The 17,145-nt window shown below is 39.1% G+C and overlaps 1 long non-coding RNA gene across 3 annotated transcripts in view; it reads right to left on the bottom strand.

Moving 5' to 3' along the window:
* Positions 1-17,145, bottom strand: part of LOC102135057 (uncharacterized) — a 180,481-nt gene that overhangs the window by 159,066 nt on the left and 4,270 nt on the right. For 2 of the 3 annotated variants that reach the window (XR_010579941.2, XR_012421264.1), the window contains exons 1-2: positions 15,866-16,403; positions 33-89 (exon numbers count right to left, since the gene is read on the bottom strand). This is a non-coding gene — a long non-coding RNA (uncharacterized lncRNA). Of the gene's footprint in view, positions 1-32; positions 90-15,865; positions 16,404-17,145 lie in introns of those variants that run through there. The other variant, XR_010579940.2, reaches the window with a different exon arrangement.

The raw sequence follows: 17,145 nt of genomic DNA, 5'->3' as shown, positions 1-17,145 counted from the left end.
AAGAGTGTAAGATTTTAAATACTGGTACTCACCAAGTTGCCACATGGCTTTGGGCAAGCAATTAACCTTTGGTGTCTCAGTGACTTCATCTGTAAAATAGGGATAAGGATTTTACACAGGTGTGATGCCTGGACTAATTAGTATAATTATCATTATTGATGGGAAAATAATGCTGGTCGTTGATATCACATCTCATGTTAGCACCTGGAGAATCACATATCTTCTCTATGTTGACTCCATTTTATAGGAGTCTGTAAAAAAAATGATGACAAAGGCTACATATGAAAACTGGGACAATACAGTTAAAAAGGTCCATATCCACATAGGCTCATATCCTTAATGGATTATTTTTCAATTTGCATTTATCATTTAGATGCTTTCTAAAGTTAAACTGAACACATAAACTATGAAATTACAAGGAAATTTTTCAAGGCCCACATTCCATTGATAAGCTTCCTTGCAGCAAAATGCTTTCCAGTTCATTTGTAGGTAACACCATGAGCTACCATAGAAGTTTAGGGTTGAGCGATAGAATTTAGGATAACCAAAGTCAAGTAAAAGTATACACTGAAGACATTGCTCATATAACATTCCAGACTCCCCACCTGTGTGTGTGTATGTGCCCCAAAAGAACCCCAGCTCAAACAGGGACCAGGACAAACAACTGAGCTGCATGAGAAGCCAACTCTACAAGACTGGGGTCATTGAAGCTGGGGACAGTAGGGTATCCTTATGCCACAGCATGGGTAACAACTCATGGGGCAAGGAAAGGAACATGCTGAGAAAAACAAAAATGGCATTTCTCTTGGGGCTTATCTAGGACTTCTAAGTGCACTTATTATGATTCCTAGGTCAGGATGAAATAACTGCTTTAAAAAAAGATTACCTCTACATGTTGGCAAAAGTGCCAGTGAAACGCAGAGAAAACTGTAGAAGATAATGCTCAAAAGATCAGTACTCAACACTATAACCTCTGTATCCCTTACCATAGATTTGTGTTCTTTCTAGGTCCAAAATGTCTTCTTTTGGCTTTAGTTCCTCCCAGCAAAAAATTCTCTTGTCTTGAGCTCAGTGGATATCAAGCCTCAAATCTCCAATGTCTCCAAAGAAGTAGCCCTAAATTAGCCTCTTGACAAGTCATTCATACTAAGGACCGTATTCTTTTCCTCTATATTTGCCTCAAAACTATGGGCAACAACTTCCAAATGGAAACACTAAAGCTGTTGCCGTTTTCCTATTATCCTCACCTATCATATGAAACATAACAATTAGCATTTTTAGCAGGATTGAAACTGCTAACACAACTTCTCTATGTCTTACACCATTAAACTTGATGAGAAATCGCTTCATGATTAACATTCATCTCGCTGTATCGTGCTTGAAGGTTAATAATATCCACCATCTCCTGAGAGAGGGGGAGGGGAGCTTATTTATTAAACGAATAGCAGAGTGAGGCAACCAGGAAAGGAAATTCCCCCCTCAGTCCACTAGAGGGTGGTTTGGCAGAGCCGAGGGAGGACGGCCGAGGCAGAGAGGCACCGACAGCTTCCTGTCTTGTTCGCCTGCACTTTAGTTAAGAAGATGCAACATTAGTATTCATTGCTTTCTATTCCTCACCCTGGGTAGGCTTTCATTTCTATTAGAGACACTTTACGAATGCCAGAAGTCAGTGTTGACTGGGCCATGACATGGTGGGGGAAAAAGAACCTATAGAGTTAGACTGCTTAAAATAACATCCGGTCTAATTCTTCTAAATCAACACTGGGTGAGATAAATAGATATGTATTAGCAGATCCTAAGTTTAAAACTTTCATAGATTATGTAGCAGTATGTGTGCACTTCAGATACGGATGTGGAGTGAATGTTGCATGTACATTATGGGGAATTATACATAATGCATAAAGAAATGTACCTAGCCTTTAGCACACCGGCTGTTTCTGCTTATAAGCCTGAGTTACCTATGAAATGCAGTAGACATTTTGTAGTAAATATCCTACTTGATTGACTTTTTTTAGGCCTAGTCACCTATGCTGATTTATAGAATTTAGGAAGAAATGTAAATTTTAGCAATGAAAGATGGAATTTTAAAATTTCTTGTATCAAAACATGTTGTGTTCTGAGAAAGAAGAGATGAGGAATTTTTAGCCTGTTTTGGTGGTCTCTACGTAGGTGGTAAGGCAAAAGAGAATACGTTTTTCCTATCTGTAATATTGTTCAGTGTAGCAAACCCTTTTGCTTGTTACAGTACAGCAAATGGAGTGTTTAATTTGGGATTCAATGTAGTCTAGAGTCAAGGTGCAGCAGTTTTATTACAGAAATACAATTTTATTGGAGGCTGAAGATTTAATTTCCACCTTACGTAGAGAGCCATAAACGGCATGCCTGTTTTACATTTTGCATAGTATTTGATATATGTAATTCCTGGCCTAATTTTAGAGTTTCAAAAGGTGGAAGAATCACAATACGTAGATTCAAATTCTTCAACACTTCAGCCACAGATGACATTTTAAAATGAGCAATGTTCTGTTTCTTACTCATGGATTTGAAACCTTTGCTTCCCTCCCCAGAGCTCTGCACCACATCCTTTCCAGGTATTCCTAACTAGGTGAGCCACAAAGCCACCTAAAGGGCGCCCTCATGTTGGAACAAACACTTCCTTTGTTTAAATCTGTCTACTAGATGGCATTCTACTAAAACCTAAGATGATCAGACGATATGGATAGCTTGCCATCAGTTGTGCCTAGTATTTGTCAGGGTCATATATGTTAGTATCTGTTCAGATGTATGTATTTTGAATAAAATAATTTGTAAACATATTGGAACGACTGTGAAAGAAATAATCAAATAATGTTAGCTGTAAGGCTGTATCCACATTGGAATCCAAATTTGAAGGATTTTGTCATTCTCTTTCCTTCAAACATATTCATTATTGGACACACACACACAACACACACACACACACACACACACACACACACACACACACACACACAAAATGTTGCTCTTCCATCTGTTTGCCTTTGCAGCATTAGTTCTCTTTATCAACATTTCATACCTCCTCTTTACCACCAGGTGGAGCCCTTTGTTTATGGACATCTGTCCATTTCCTTTTTCTCAAAGATGCTACCAGATAAATAGCTCCAGAGCTAAAATACTGTTGCAAACACGAAAATTTAACACACAGAGATAAAAAAGTAAAGCTTTTCAGGCATTGGTATAATAAACCTTGCTTTGAGTCCTATTGCTACTAGATTTAATGGCTTACACATTTTCCTATTTACAACTCCTGCACACCAAACAGCAGAAAATAATATTGTTGTGTGTGCCATAAACAGTGTTGCTGCAGGTCTATTTTATGTAGTACTATCATTTTTATAATCTCAAATGTTTGGCAACTGCAGTCAAAAAAAAAACTAACCAAATACTATATGCTGTAAGCTTCAGTTGTCTTCAGTCTTAAAAATATATACCTCATTGAGAAGAAAATGTTTTTCTTCAGACAAAAGAGAGTGGTAATTCAGCTGTAATAGACAACAATGTAAAAATCTTCTCTTAGTCAAATTCATCTCTTCTCAATTTGAGATCCAGTTAAGGGTACGTCAAAATCCATTTTAGCTTTGATTATATTTAGGAGCTAATTAAAACTGAGTATTATTAGCACAGCTACATTGCTCAATTATTTTCATATTCTTATTTTAAGAATTTAATCAAAGCTCTTCTCATGAACAAAAAGCAATAATATTTTTTAAATTGGAACCCCAATTTGCATGTGCAAATAACTGTAGAATGAGCTCACCTAAACTATCTTGCCAGTGACCTCAACTTTGATCTGGAAAGATCGTTTATGCACAAGTAAAACATTCACATTCTCTATGCTAATTCTGTGTTGGATCTTTTCTCAAGGTAGTTTACTTATGGCAACGTTGGAAGGTCTTTTAATAACATATGTATTTTCTAACACCACTGAATTATATATTTAACTGGAATATCATTTCTGTTCCATTTTTTATTTTAATCAGGATTTGCTCCCTTTGTACTTATATATGTAAAATTTTGGTTAAGCATCTGCAAAGCAGTGAGTGGAAGAAGATTTGTGTACATGGCTTATTTAGTCAGTCTCCCAGCCTGAGAAATCTGGCTTTTCTATCGGTATACAAACTGGTTCTTCAACCAGAGGCTGAATGTGAAGGAGTCCTTATACAACAAAATGCTGGAACCACCATTTTGCCGTCTGCTCGCATACAATAAAATGGTGGCACAGAAAACAGTTAACACATTGTGCCCATGAGACTTGTCTGAAAGTATTCTACTCTCTAATCCAGATATCAAGCCACTTTTAAAAATACTGTTACCAAGTGGCTAGACGTATTTGCTTATGTGTGTAATGCATGTGTGTGTGTGTTTGTGTGTGTGGTGTGTATGAGATGCCAGAAGAATTGGATGTGTACATTTGACGAAAGGATAGAAAGAACTAGTCAAAAATTAACACTCAAGCTGAGAGTGAAAGCAAACCTACGTAAAAGCATAGGTCCTGCAAATTGCTTCTAACAGTTTACAAAAGCTGTATAGTGAATTTGGCCTTGATAACTCCTTTCATTTTAGCATTCACTGAAAGCAACTTTGAGCTAGGAAATTTAAGGGAGTTGGTATTCTTTTTATTTCTTTTTCTTTCCTAATGTCCTGTATAAATTAAAAGCAAGCCCCCAGTAGACTCTTACCTGGAAACTCCACGGTCTTGCTTTTTACAGAGGGGAAGGAAAACTGAGAATCACTCTTTCTTTCCTATTTTACTTCTGCTCTTATTTTTGTCATTACAAATGCTGCCTTGGCTCTTTTAAAGTGTGAAAATTCTCATTTTTCTGCAGTACTTCAGACTCACGCAGACTCCTTGGGGATACAGTGAGGAGCTAACCAACTGCACATGGGAAATGGGACTGTTCGTGGTTAGAAAAACTGCAGTCTTTGGTAATTTTCCACATGGAGTAGAAGTCATAAGTGACTTTTTTCTTTTATGTATAATGACTTTAGTTGAGTAGTTGGTATAGAGTTGTAGGCTCAGGTTTGAACATGTGAATGCACTAATGTGTTTTACAAAATTTAATTTGACTTCTTTCTATAAACATTTTCACTATTTTCAAGTGCATAATAAATAGGTTAAAACAGGACACCCTCCCTCTGTGATAACCCCACTTCCAGACAGAATTATAAAAGGCTACTGTCTGTAAATGAGAAATAGCCCTGTAAGACCCACCAGCAGGTTATGCAATATGTGACATAGACCACCAGGGGCTGAACTGAAACCACTAATACTTTTTTCATAGCATCATTAGCTAGAGTTAAACAAGGTGTCAAAGTGGAAAGATGGGGAGGTTAACCTGGCTCATTATACTTGCATGCCTTCATTTTAATTATTTTTTGCACGAAAATTAAACACTAATATTCAATTTTATGATTTAAATGTGTTACCCAAATACAGTACCTTTTATCTTTTTAAACGATTAATGCATTATTTTGTGATTATTATCTAAACTTGATTTTCAATAAATACTAAAATTCTCTTAACAAAAATGCAATTTAAATTTAAGGCTAAGGAGAGGTTATTAGTAAAAATTTTCCCTGTTGTATTTTATGAGATAAAATTGATTTTCTTTTTTTGAAATTTAGATCTTAAATCAAAATCTGCCTCCAACCAAGATGAGTGGGCCCAGGGCTCATGGAGTGAGTTTGCATGCATTCTTGACCTCATGTTGACAGTCATCGGGAAAAAATATGTTCTATTTATAATAGCTGCTTTACAATTTGGGACATTGCTAGGTTTTTACATGCACTAATATTAGTTGCCCCATGTACCTTAAATAAAGCCAACTCAATAAATTTAGGATTGTGACTGAGAAATAAATGCCATGTCAGTAAATCTCAACCAGATACCAGAAGAAGGATTATGTGATTGTTTAGTCCAAAAATTAAGTTTCATGTCTTTAATTGGTGTCATATCCTGTCCTAAGTATGTAGTGCTTAAATCAAAGGCAACCACATTAACCTGGAGAGGAAACATAATAACAACTCCTTTCATCTCCTGCCTCAAATGTTTGTATGCTCAACCCTAATTTTTGTTAAAACACTTTCAAGCAAAGACAACAGGAAATAGTAAACATGGCAACACCGTGAAAATAATTTTCGGATGCACTATTTCTCTCCATGTTCAAAGAATCAGTTGTACAGGCTGTGGAGGAAACTGATGTATCATTAAACCCAGTGCAGACAAAAACAGCCACCCTTCCAGCAAAATTGATACTTCTGTTCATTTTATAAATCTTGGTTCTAGCCAGACGGAAGCCGGGAATTAACTCGGTCTCTCACATCAATGGCCTGAAACGGTGGTGCATCACGGTAATACATTCAAAGGGAATCAGGAGTATCTAACAACAACTTTAGGAGCAGGAATGCAATTGTAACTGACAGCCAGATGTCTGGTCGGGCTGCTGCAACTACCTATCAAGACTGCAGATGGTCTTGAGATCTTTGCATCTAAACAGCAAGTCCAAGTGAATGATATACAGATAAACAACAATACCACAAATCATCAACACAAACCAAAAAAACCTCTGTGACTGATAAAGATTTCAGATGTCAAGAGTTAGCCAGCTCAACTCCTTACTCTCCCCTTTCTCTCCTATCCAAACAAAAAGCATGATAGTGGTTGAGGGCCCAGCAGGAAATGTTTGGACACCCAGTGCCAAACGCTAGTCCTTCACTAAAGCCTTCAATATACTTTAATGCTTAGATTACAGAGGCAAAAAAGGCTCCAGTAGAAATTACTTTACATGTGGGATATTAATAATTTGGCTAACTCTATGTTTCATTTATTGTACTTCCTCTTTACCTTAGAAGAGTACAGTAAAATTCAAAGAGAAAGAAAATTTAATTACCATTAAAGCAATGATCAGCATAAAGCTTTTTGTTCCTCGAATATGTGTTTCAAAAAAAAATTTGATGTTATTCTAGTAGATTAGTGTTTTTTAACCTAGCTAAATACACATATTTCTTCGTTTTCACAGATTCCATATTATCTTGAAATACTTTTCTTTTATATACCAGATTTGACATGAATTTGCACTTCATAAACTACTACAAGTATCAAGCCATTCTAATCCAAATGTGGGTAAAGAATTTGGGGAAAAAACTTAGTAAAAATGTCTTATTTTGTAAAGCAGTTTGAAATTTTAATTGATTTTACACAGTTGCAAAAATAATAGAATTATATTCAACCTATGTATTCTTTTAGTGAGCATGGGTGGGTATTTCAGTACCATCAACCATTTTGCAGTTTTCATGAGGTCTCTTTGAGTAATTAAAAATTATGCCCTTTCAAGCAAACTCTTTTCAGTGAAGTTAATCCAAAAGTTCCTAGATTAAATATTTCAAATACATTTCGCTTATGTGACATTCTTCTCCAGGGCTCCAGTGTACCCTCCTATTGTTGCCAGTTCCAAACCCATTTTGAGGTCTCAGCTTTTTCCATGAGAATGTCAAAACTGGAGGCCTTTCAAAGTAGCTGCTGTGAACACGGAGGCCCCATAGACAGGCTGACAGTCCCTCCAGTTGCTCTCAGAGACTTGCCTCACGTGGATACACAGAGCAATTCTCCAGACACAGACGCATCTGATGTCCTTTCCCGAAAATATCATTTCCAGAAAAGATGCTGACCAAGAAGAAACAGCAGGGGTGAGAGAGTGGCCAAAGCACTTGAAACATCTTAACAAGCACTAATTAAATGTCGTGCTTAAAAAATATGGCTTAAGAAAGCCAAATACAATAACTTCTTACAGATGGTTTTAGGAACTAACAAGACCTGTAGGAAATGGCGCATTAAGATTAGTGTCCCCGAAGTCTCTTACAACCATTAGTGACTGAAGGTGCTGTGCACTTTAGAAGGAAATAATCAGAATTTGCCTGATGTGAAGCTGTTTGTTTTTTTTCTCATTTCTCTCTGAAGGGAACTGCGCATCTGTCAGTGCATTACACAGTCAATATTGACACGGCCAGCCAATGGAATATAAAAGGAGCATTAGCGGCCTTGAAATCTATTTTTTTCTGACGGGGTGCAAAGCCATCCTGAAAAACAATTGTGAGTATCAAGAAGGCAGGGACTGTGCTTCATCATATATGTATGACAATGCCAATATCATGGGCATTTTGTAACTGTTCACTTATTTATTGAACAAATACTCCTTCAGTGTTTACCCTCTGCTGGCTATGGACTATGATTTGGAGACAAAGTAGACAGATACGGTATCTACCTTTCTGAGTGTGGAAGCTGTGTAAGGTTATTTGCTGGAGATGGATGAATGGATGGATGGGAAAATGTGTGCTGGGGGAAAAAAGGTATTTCTCAGACACAGGTCTGGTGGTCTAGTCTGATATTCCTTTAGGATGCGACCCTTGGTCTGAACACATTGAAAGAAATATAGAGGCAGACTCGCCAGGTGAGATGGCTCAAGACAAACCCAGTGGCAGTAATTAGTCCCAACATGAGCCTGAAACTAGGTGCTAGTATGGAAGTCTGAGCTTCTAATGAAGGGGCTTTGAAGTTAAGTGAGGTTTCCCACGATCTTAGAACCTATATGACATTATTGTTAGTATGAGCTTTCTTGGTAGAATCTGGAAGAAGAGCCTCTGGTAATAAAGGAAAATATAGGCCTAATATTTAAACATTTTTTTAACCCAAAGCATAACTAAAAGATTGAAGGGTGTATATATGTCTGACTATTGTTAAGAAGACACCTGTTGTTTCCAGTTGCTTGTATATTACCCCTTAGGAAGATGTGATTTAGCGGCCCAAACTGCCTTTCACACTAGCAGGCTTCTTGATCTCTTTACTGTTATTTCTCTGTCTTAATTCTACTCCCGTTTGCCATGTATTCAACTGTTTAACAAGGTGTATTCTACACCTTGTCTATACCCATGATGCAAACTGGGGTTCAGCCGTGAAAGGATTGTTAGAAGCAGGTAAGACTCAATGGAGGGGAGACTGGAGACTGTCAAACCCGCACTCTCCAGAGCAGCCAGCAGAGCGCTTTGGGGATAGAAGGAGCTCTGGGCAGGGGTTCTGTCACAGAAGCTCTGTTGGGTCAAGCTGGTGGGTTGGAAATAATGAGTCAATCTAGCCAGGCCATCAGGGAGGTGTGAGGAGACATTCAGCAAAAACAAAACAAACAAAAAACAAAAAAAAAAACTTCTGCCAACTTGGATATTTTCCATAAAAGAACTAGTTAACTAGATTTTCCTTTTCTAGCTGGTTGCTTTGCAGTATAATGAAAAGGAATTTCCAAATGATTGGGTTGATGGGCTAGCCAACCCTGACCCCACACAACCACCTGTGCCACATCACTCCTGGCTATCAAAACCATATACCAACCACCACCACCTACCCCATTCAAAACAAAATCCTCATTAGAATCAACAAGAGAACATAAACTTGCTTTGGAGGTGGTGGTATTGTTCATTTCATACATTCACTCAACAAACATTCACTATGAAACTCTTCAGTGTCATCTACTGAATAACTCTACACATGCAAATTGGTAGGAAAAAAAAGCTGCTGAAGGAACTCCTAAGGGAAAAAATTATCAAAGTTATAGCATTACAAATACAAGTTTCAGCCTTGGGAGAATCCAAAACCTAAAGAAAACAAGGCTGTTTTCCTCTAATGTCCTGGATGAGGACAGAGTGTTTCAGGTAATGCTGCTGATGAAGATGATGAGCTGAGGTGGATGCTAGCGCTGCCATTCACAAGGTGAGGGCTCACCGCATGCCTGGCACTGTACACAATACATTGGTTATTTCATTGCTGTACAAACCTATTAAATTGGACTCATTATTCCCATTTTACAGATGAGAAAACTGAGGCCCAAAGAGGCTAAGTAGCATCTAGTACTAGTGACATCTAGAAAATGGAGGAATCCAGATTGAATTTCACAGTCATCTTGCTCCAAAGCCCATAGCATTTTGCCTTCTTTGTAATTTGGTTGACTTGCTTTTGGTTGAGGCCATGTAATATCCAAGTCAAAATCTAAGTGATTTTCACTCACACATGTGAGAACTGGGTGAATGTTTTTGAAGCTAGGTCTGGAAGATGATTAAGATGACCTGTTAAATGCATATTTAAATGCAACATTCCCACGTATTGTCTGAATCTTAGTAATATTTCATGGGTTCCAAATCTCATTCTTTGTGTTCCCTTTTACATCAGACCTCTCCAAAGAGGTGCCACAGATGTAATGTTGCAGGTCCCAAAGGTGTTGCCCTTCATGTCCAGATGGCACAGCACTGTGCCAAAGCTGGCCCCTCAGCAGCTGTGACAGGCAAGGAGCAACCCCCACATGTGCAGCTTAGCAGGATGCCACCCAGAGGTCTGAGACACGGTCAGGGAAGAAGAACAGAGGAGAAAAGAAGAGAAGGTGAGGGAAGCATAGACAAGAAAGCAAGGGAGAGAGAGGGAGAGAAAACTGCAAACAGTCATCTGCCACTGCCTCCCAACTGGCCTCTCCAACCACAGGCCAGCCTCCTTCCAAGTTCCTCAGCAGAGAGCTGCGTTCAGAAAGAAGCAAATGAGGGATGTGGAGGCAGAAGACCTGGAAGTCTGGACTTGTCATCTGAAACGTTTGAACTCAGGCAAGCCAAGAACCTCTCTGGGTCTCAGTTTCCTCATCTGTAAAAATGAAATAAGGATAAGGTCCATTTCACCAAATATTGAATACCTAATGAGATCATGTATTTTTAACAGTTTTATTGAGTTGTAATGGACATATAATAAACTGTACATGTTAAGCGATGATGCATTTGAAAAGAAGCATTTGTAAACCATAAAACTTTCATCTCTACCAGGCTCAGAATCCCACAGTAGCTCCCTAATTTCTTTAAGCCATTTTCTGTCTGGTTTTTAGGAGTCTTCATAACCGGTCTGCACCTTACCCGGCCACCTCATTTCTCACCATTTTCCACTACAGACTCATAACAATGAGGCCAGCCTTCTTCATTCAGCATTCTCTCCACTGGTTTTTCCCTGGAACACCAACAATGACCACCAAGCCCCTCTGCTCATCTTCAGCATCTTCATTCTCCCGCATTTGTTCAGCCGTTGAACACTGAACACTCTGACAAATACTGTCCTATGTACTGGGGATGCTTCTGGGAGCAAGAAAGAGAAGTTCACTGCCATCAAGGGCCCTCCGAGAGAGCTCTTGACAGTAAACAGGGTGTTCCCTGCTAGCATCCTCCTCCCTATGTGAATCCTCCAGCTCTGATGCTCTCTCCTCTGTGAGGTCTCTTTTAATTACCATTAACTCATTATCTTCTCTCTCTTTTTTCCTTCAGCTCTTGTGGGCTGTTTCATATAATTTAGGGTATGATTTTATTTTTTAAAATTCTCACCTAAAAAGCACCACCCAGGAAGCTGGTTTTTTTCCATACTCTTATAACCCAGAGTAGACATCAAATGCTTGTTGATTTCAGAAGAGCACATCAGAAAAGCTGGGCATGTGTGAGAAACTCTCCCAGGAAACAGAACCCACCATTGCCCCTCAGTGGCACCTGTATGGTGGGCTGGTCGGCCCTGCTGGGAGGGCGGCACTAGCAAGGACAATCTGATTCACGGCTTGTCCAAAGCCAACCACAGGGGAAGCCATGCTCAAGGACATCTTCCTGCTGCCGGCAAAAGACGAGTGTCTCCTAGCAACCGGCTTCCAGTGGCTTCCTGTCCTGGGAGCCTCCCTGCGCTCACAGCTTTACATCCTGGGGTTTTGTATTTTGGCCTTGCTAATCACTGTGTTTATTCTAGGTTCTGAAAATTGAGGAATAAATGCAGGTTAGCTGCTGACGTTCAAGCGGAGACACCATTTTATTCATAACCTCCTTTCAGCAACCACTCATGACTTTCATGGAACAGAATGTTTGATCTTAGTCTAAAAAGGGTAAATATATTTTTTAAAGATTTCATTTATATCAAGGCAGTTGGTTTGAAAGATACATAAAAAAGGAAAAGCACACATTCTTTCCATCGAATAATCAAAAAGTACTCAGATCTTTTCAAAACAGATACACTATCATTCAAAACCTGTTACAGCAATAAACTCTAACTTGGCAAGTTCACAGATGCAGAAGGAAAGGCAAGGCAAATTGGAAGAAAATGGTTCAAAGGTCCTTAAAAGTTTTGGTGGCTTAGAATTATGTCTGCTGCAATATGGATTGAGCATTTATTTCCTCCATGTTCTTCCTAGAAAGTCTAACCTTAGTTTCAAGGTATATAGTGCTACATTTTTATTTTTGTGGGATTGAACTCCGCAGTTGATGTTGCTTTGTAACATTTTCTCTTGTTTTTATCAAATATTCATCAAGACACAAATTCCTCATCTGTTAAAAAAATCAATCAGACTTCCCACAGTGAAGAGCTCAAAACTGTAAGTATATCCTTTATTCAAAAAACCCATAAATGTAAGTTAAAGGTATGATTACTTGTCTCTTTCAATAAGAAAACTCAAAGACTTAAGGTGAGTTGAGTGCCCAGAGTTAAATATATGAGAGGGCTGGTAAACCCCAGAACTCTTTTCCAGCAAAGCCACCAAAGCCTGGTACTGCCCGGGGTTCCCTGAGCAGCAAGTTGAGGTTTGGAGTCTGCTACTGCTGTATTTAGGCAGTGATCTTGGTCTCTGCAGACTTGTGAGTTCTTTGGAGGTATCCCTCAGTTCCTCCCCCAATTTCCCTCCCCCTGTCCCAGCAATACAGCCACAAAGTCATGAGTCCAAGATTAATTCTAACTGTTTTGGCTGTAGTAGACCCTCTATAAACCTAAGAATGACTTCTGCCTTCTCAGGGATAGTATAGGATTTACCAGGTAGCACCAGTGACTTCTAACTTTTCAGCATCTACTTTTGAAATTTATCCATGGATGGAGTTTTTAATAGGGGGTGTTGCACATTCCTTAGAATAACTCACAGGCTCCTTAGCTTCCTATTTTGGGGTTCTGTACATATTTGTTTTCAGGGGTACAAAATGAATCACATGGCTACAGCAGGGCACTCCTGAATGACTCTTGTTTATTCATTAAAGAAACTTGTGCATGAATCAAGGCTTCCCTTATGGTCTCAGGCTGTTCTTCATTCCCTGAAATGGTCAGAACACCCATCAAGCATCTTGGAAGAATGCATATCTTTAAAGGCCATAAAGAAAGAACGTTTGGTTAAAATGAAAAACTGCTCTGCCACCCACTCGTCTGAGTTCTCCTTTCTTTATCTTTAATCAATATGTAAATCTGTTCACTTGATGTTTTAATACAAGTTGAGGTAAATTCAGCTTCATCATGTTTTTCCACAGAGGGGAAAAACTAACCCTGACTCTTCCTCTGGCCCTTTTCAAATATCTACATGCAGTGGTGGAATGAGCTGAGGACATGAAAGGCCCTGGGAGGCAGGCCTGTGTCTTACCCTGCTGGGCCTAGTATTCCAACCACCACACAAGACTAATTCAAGAATAACAGGCCTGGGTCCCAACCTTAATCATTTCCATTTTCATTATGGTTTACACATTAATTGTAAATGACCAGATTGATTAGGGACTCTTTAAAAAAGCCAAACAGATTGGGAGGCAGTGCAGGATAGCATTAACTGTATAGGTTTGATATTTCCATAGACCTGGACTAAACATCCAGACCTGTCATTTACTAGCTGTGTGACCTTGGGAAAGTCACTAGGCTTCTCTGGGCCTCAAATTTTCCTTAACTATAAAATAGGGATTGTAACTACCTGTATGAAAATCAGTGTGAGAATAAAATGAAACAATGTATGCAAAAGATTTTGCATAGTGCCTGTAACTACCGTTTATTGAACAAAAGACTGTAATACAAACTGCTTTGATATGTGTGGCATACTAACTGTCTTACCAATTGTCTATTACTTATGTACAAAGCACTGTGGTGAGTGCTATAGAGACCCCTCAAAATTTTGGATGCTCTCTTTTCTTAAAAGCTTTATAACCTGATTACTAATCAAGGAGACAACACAGAAATCCATAGAAAAAGTAAAATTGCAGTTGGATAAAACTTCTCTTGGAGTGCTGCCCACTCTCAGTAGTCAAGTTCACACCTGAGGCTGACAGTGCTTCAGTTATTGTTTCATGGGTCACACCTGAACCAACTAGGGCAGTCAGTGAAATAACATTCAACATTCATCCAACAAATATTGATTGACCTACTGTGTGCCAGGCACTGTGCCAGGTGATGGAGATGTCAGTCTTCCTGGAGTTTAAGAAGCACTTAGGGTCTGTTTTAAGCATTTCATATGAATTAACTCTTTTAACTTTTCAACAAAACTAAGAGGGGGCTACTAGCATCAGTCTCATTCCACAGATGAAAAAACTAATCACAGAGAGGTTACATAACTTGTCCAGGGCCACACAGTAATAGACAGCAGAATTGGATTGGAAACAAGCAAAGTGGTTCTAGGGTCTGCCCTGGTATCACCAATACCTTACTGCTTTGTAACAGCACCTTTTCTTATGAGGAGACCATTGCATGCCTCTGGGGTGGTTCCTTTACTCCTGCTTTTGAAGATGGATTCTCTAGATGAAAAGACTGAGGGTTCACTCTTTTCTTTCCTTCCGTCACTGAAGACCTGAGAAGGGACTGTAAAGTCCCTGTGGACACTAGTTAGCCCTCCATTAAGCAAGCTGTGCGTCATCAGTTATCATATTTAAACCAATCTCTTGCTGTTTTGAATAAGAGTTAAAAACATACTTTGATGCATTAAATAGACCTACCTTAGGGGAGGTTTACTTCATAATTGAACACAATAGATTTCTAACTTGAAAGCTACTGCAGGCTTTCAAGTATTATTTAAATTGTCCTAGACACAAATTACTCATAAAATTGAACTGTCACTTCATAGCAGAATGAAAATTAATATGCTCCTCTTGATTCCTGAACTTGAGCATAAATTCCCTTATGCAAAACACTCTGGAATTTGGAGAGCTAAGATCAGAACCTTTTTCTCTGCTCCATGTCATGTCTTGTGTCTCGTGTGGTAAAAGGCAAAGAAAACAAGCTATCAGTAGTAAGCAGAACGAAGAAACAATGTTTAGTCAGGCCGTAACATCACTTTCTTTCCTAAATAGAGAAATAGAGAACTGTTATTTCTCTAACAGTTCTTTAACTGTTAGAGAAATAATTTGAAAAAGACAAAAAAAGAAAAAACTGACTCATATTTGCAAACAGAAAATACCAGAAAAGGAGATAAATGGCTGCCCAAACGGCCTCAGGACATAATTGTTTTTAAGGGAGGGCTGCAGTTCTCCATAAGCTCTTTTCAGAATCTAGACCATCACAGACACATAGGAGACTATTAGACTAGGCGCTAAATTTTGTCCATGGTTAGCAAACGACATACAAAAAACTAAACTGCTCCCTTGAAGTTGAAATCAAAGAGTGTCATGAGCAGCCTTATGTATTTCTGAATGGGAGAGAACACACATATGTGATGGAGGCAATCCAGAGAGAGGCGCACTTCCCAGAGGCTGTTTTAAACAGTGACAGATTACAAAATCCTAATGTGATATGTTGGAGCATGAAATACACACACACACACACACACACACGCACGCACACTTGCTTGTGAAAAATCCTGCTGAAATCTTTAAAAAGCCGAAGTTTAGAAGAACACATGCTATGGATGCACCAACAGTAATTTCAAAATCACTCTGCTTGAGTCCACTCCTCACCTCTTTTATCACTTTGACACACTCTTTAGGAAATAACAGAGAAAGAGAAATATGAAACTGAAGACAGAAAATTTAATTATAAAACAAAGCCACCCACCTTGCTTTCAGGGTCAGGAGATACAATAGCCTTCTTTTGCAGCAAGAATGAACTTAACACCCGTGTGTTAAATGATCACTTATCTATTTAAAAGAAAAGGAAATGTTTTTTTTTAAAAGAAAGCTATCTCTCAGTCCTTCTCACTGCAAGTCTTACCAAAAAATAAAATAAAAGCAGTGTACTGTGGCTCTCTGGCACAAGGCACAAGGCAGAAAGCCGAGTCCTTAAGTCACTATTCCCCTGTTTCGCAAAACAAAATAAAACCAAAAGCCAACAGCAAAAGGTGTTTGGCAGGTGGGAAAGGGTCTTAAAACACCTTGTGCCCTCCTGGGTCCCTCCCAATGCCTTCAGTGTGGGCTGTGGAAGCAACACCGCTCAACACCAATGTCACCATCGGCTGTTTAAATGCCACAAAAGTACACTTAGAAATGAGAGGAAAGTGGGGCCAGGCGCGGTGACTGACATGGACATGTACAGCCAGCCTCACTGCCACTAGAACAGCCTTAAATGCCCACACAAGGAGAATAAAAAGAAAAGCACATTTTGCAATAGAATGAATACTTTTTTTTCTTTCTTTCTTTTTTTTTTTTTTTTTATTGAGACCGCGGAAAGTCACATGACTCTGCATGTAGCCTTTTAGGAAAGCAACCGAAATGGTAAAGCCAGGAGCGGGGGCTGCCTGCTTCCTCCTGCAGCCTTTCAGCCCGTCCTGTCGCGCGTCCACATTCTTCTGGGCGCATCTGTGGAGCTATTAAGTGGGATAATCCCTCTGGCCTTTGATACATTTCTGGACATGATTATTTCATTACTCGCAGTATATCAGTAGGATCATAATAAAAAGGACTTCTGACAACCTGCCAAGAGTTTTGTGGCCTTGTAAACACAAAAGTGCTCTAATAAAATTTTATTAAGTGTTAAAAAGTCATAAAAAGTGAAATAACATAAACTACAAAATTTACTGTCCTCAGCAAATGCTGAAAATATCTTCCACAGTAAAATTAAATTAGCATGTAATAGACAGAGAAGCAGTGTGGAGTGGATTTAAAAGAGGATCCAGGGAAAATGACACTGTAACCCAATCAGGGTCACGGGGATTTAATTCGGATTTTCCCCCCTAAATGTGGATAAATGTGCTGATTACAGACGAGAGCTTGGGGGTTACTGGAGTCTCACACATTGTCAATACTTCGGAAGGAATAATATATTGCAGATTGTAACCAGCACGGGGAGCCGGCGAAAGGCAGGGTGTCCACTAGAGCGCGCTGAGAGACCGGGAATCC

This window comes from Macaca fascicularis, chromosome 12, assembly GCF_037993035.2.
Source record: "Macaca fascicularis isolate 582-1 chromosome 12, T2T-MFA8v1.1".
Lineage (NCBI taxonomy): Eukaryota > Metazoa > Chordata > Mammalia > Primates > Cercopithecidae > Macaca > Macaca fascicularis.
This window is presented reverse-complemented; position numbering and strand designations above follow the sequence as displayed.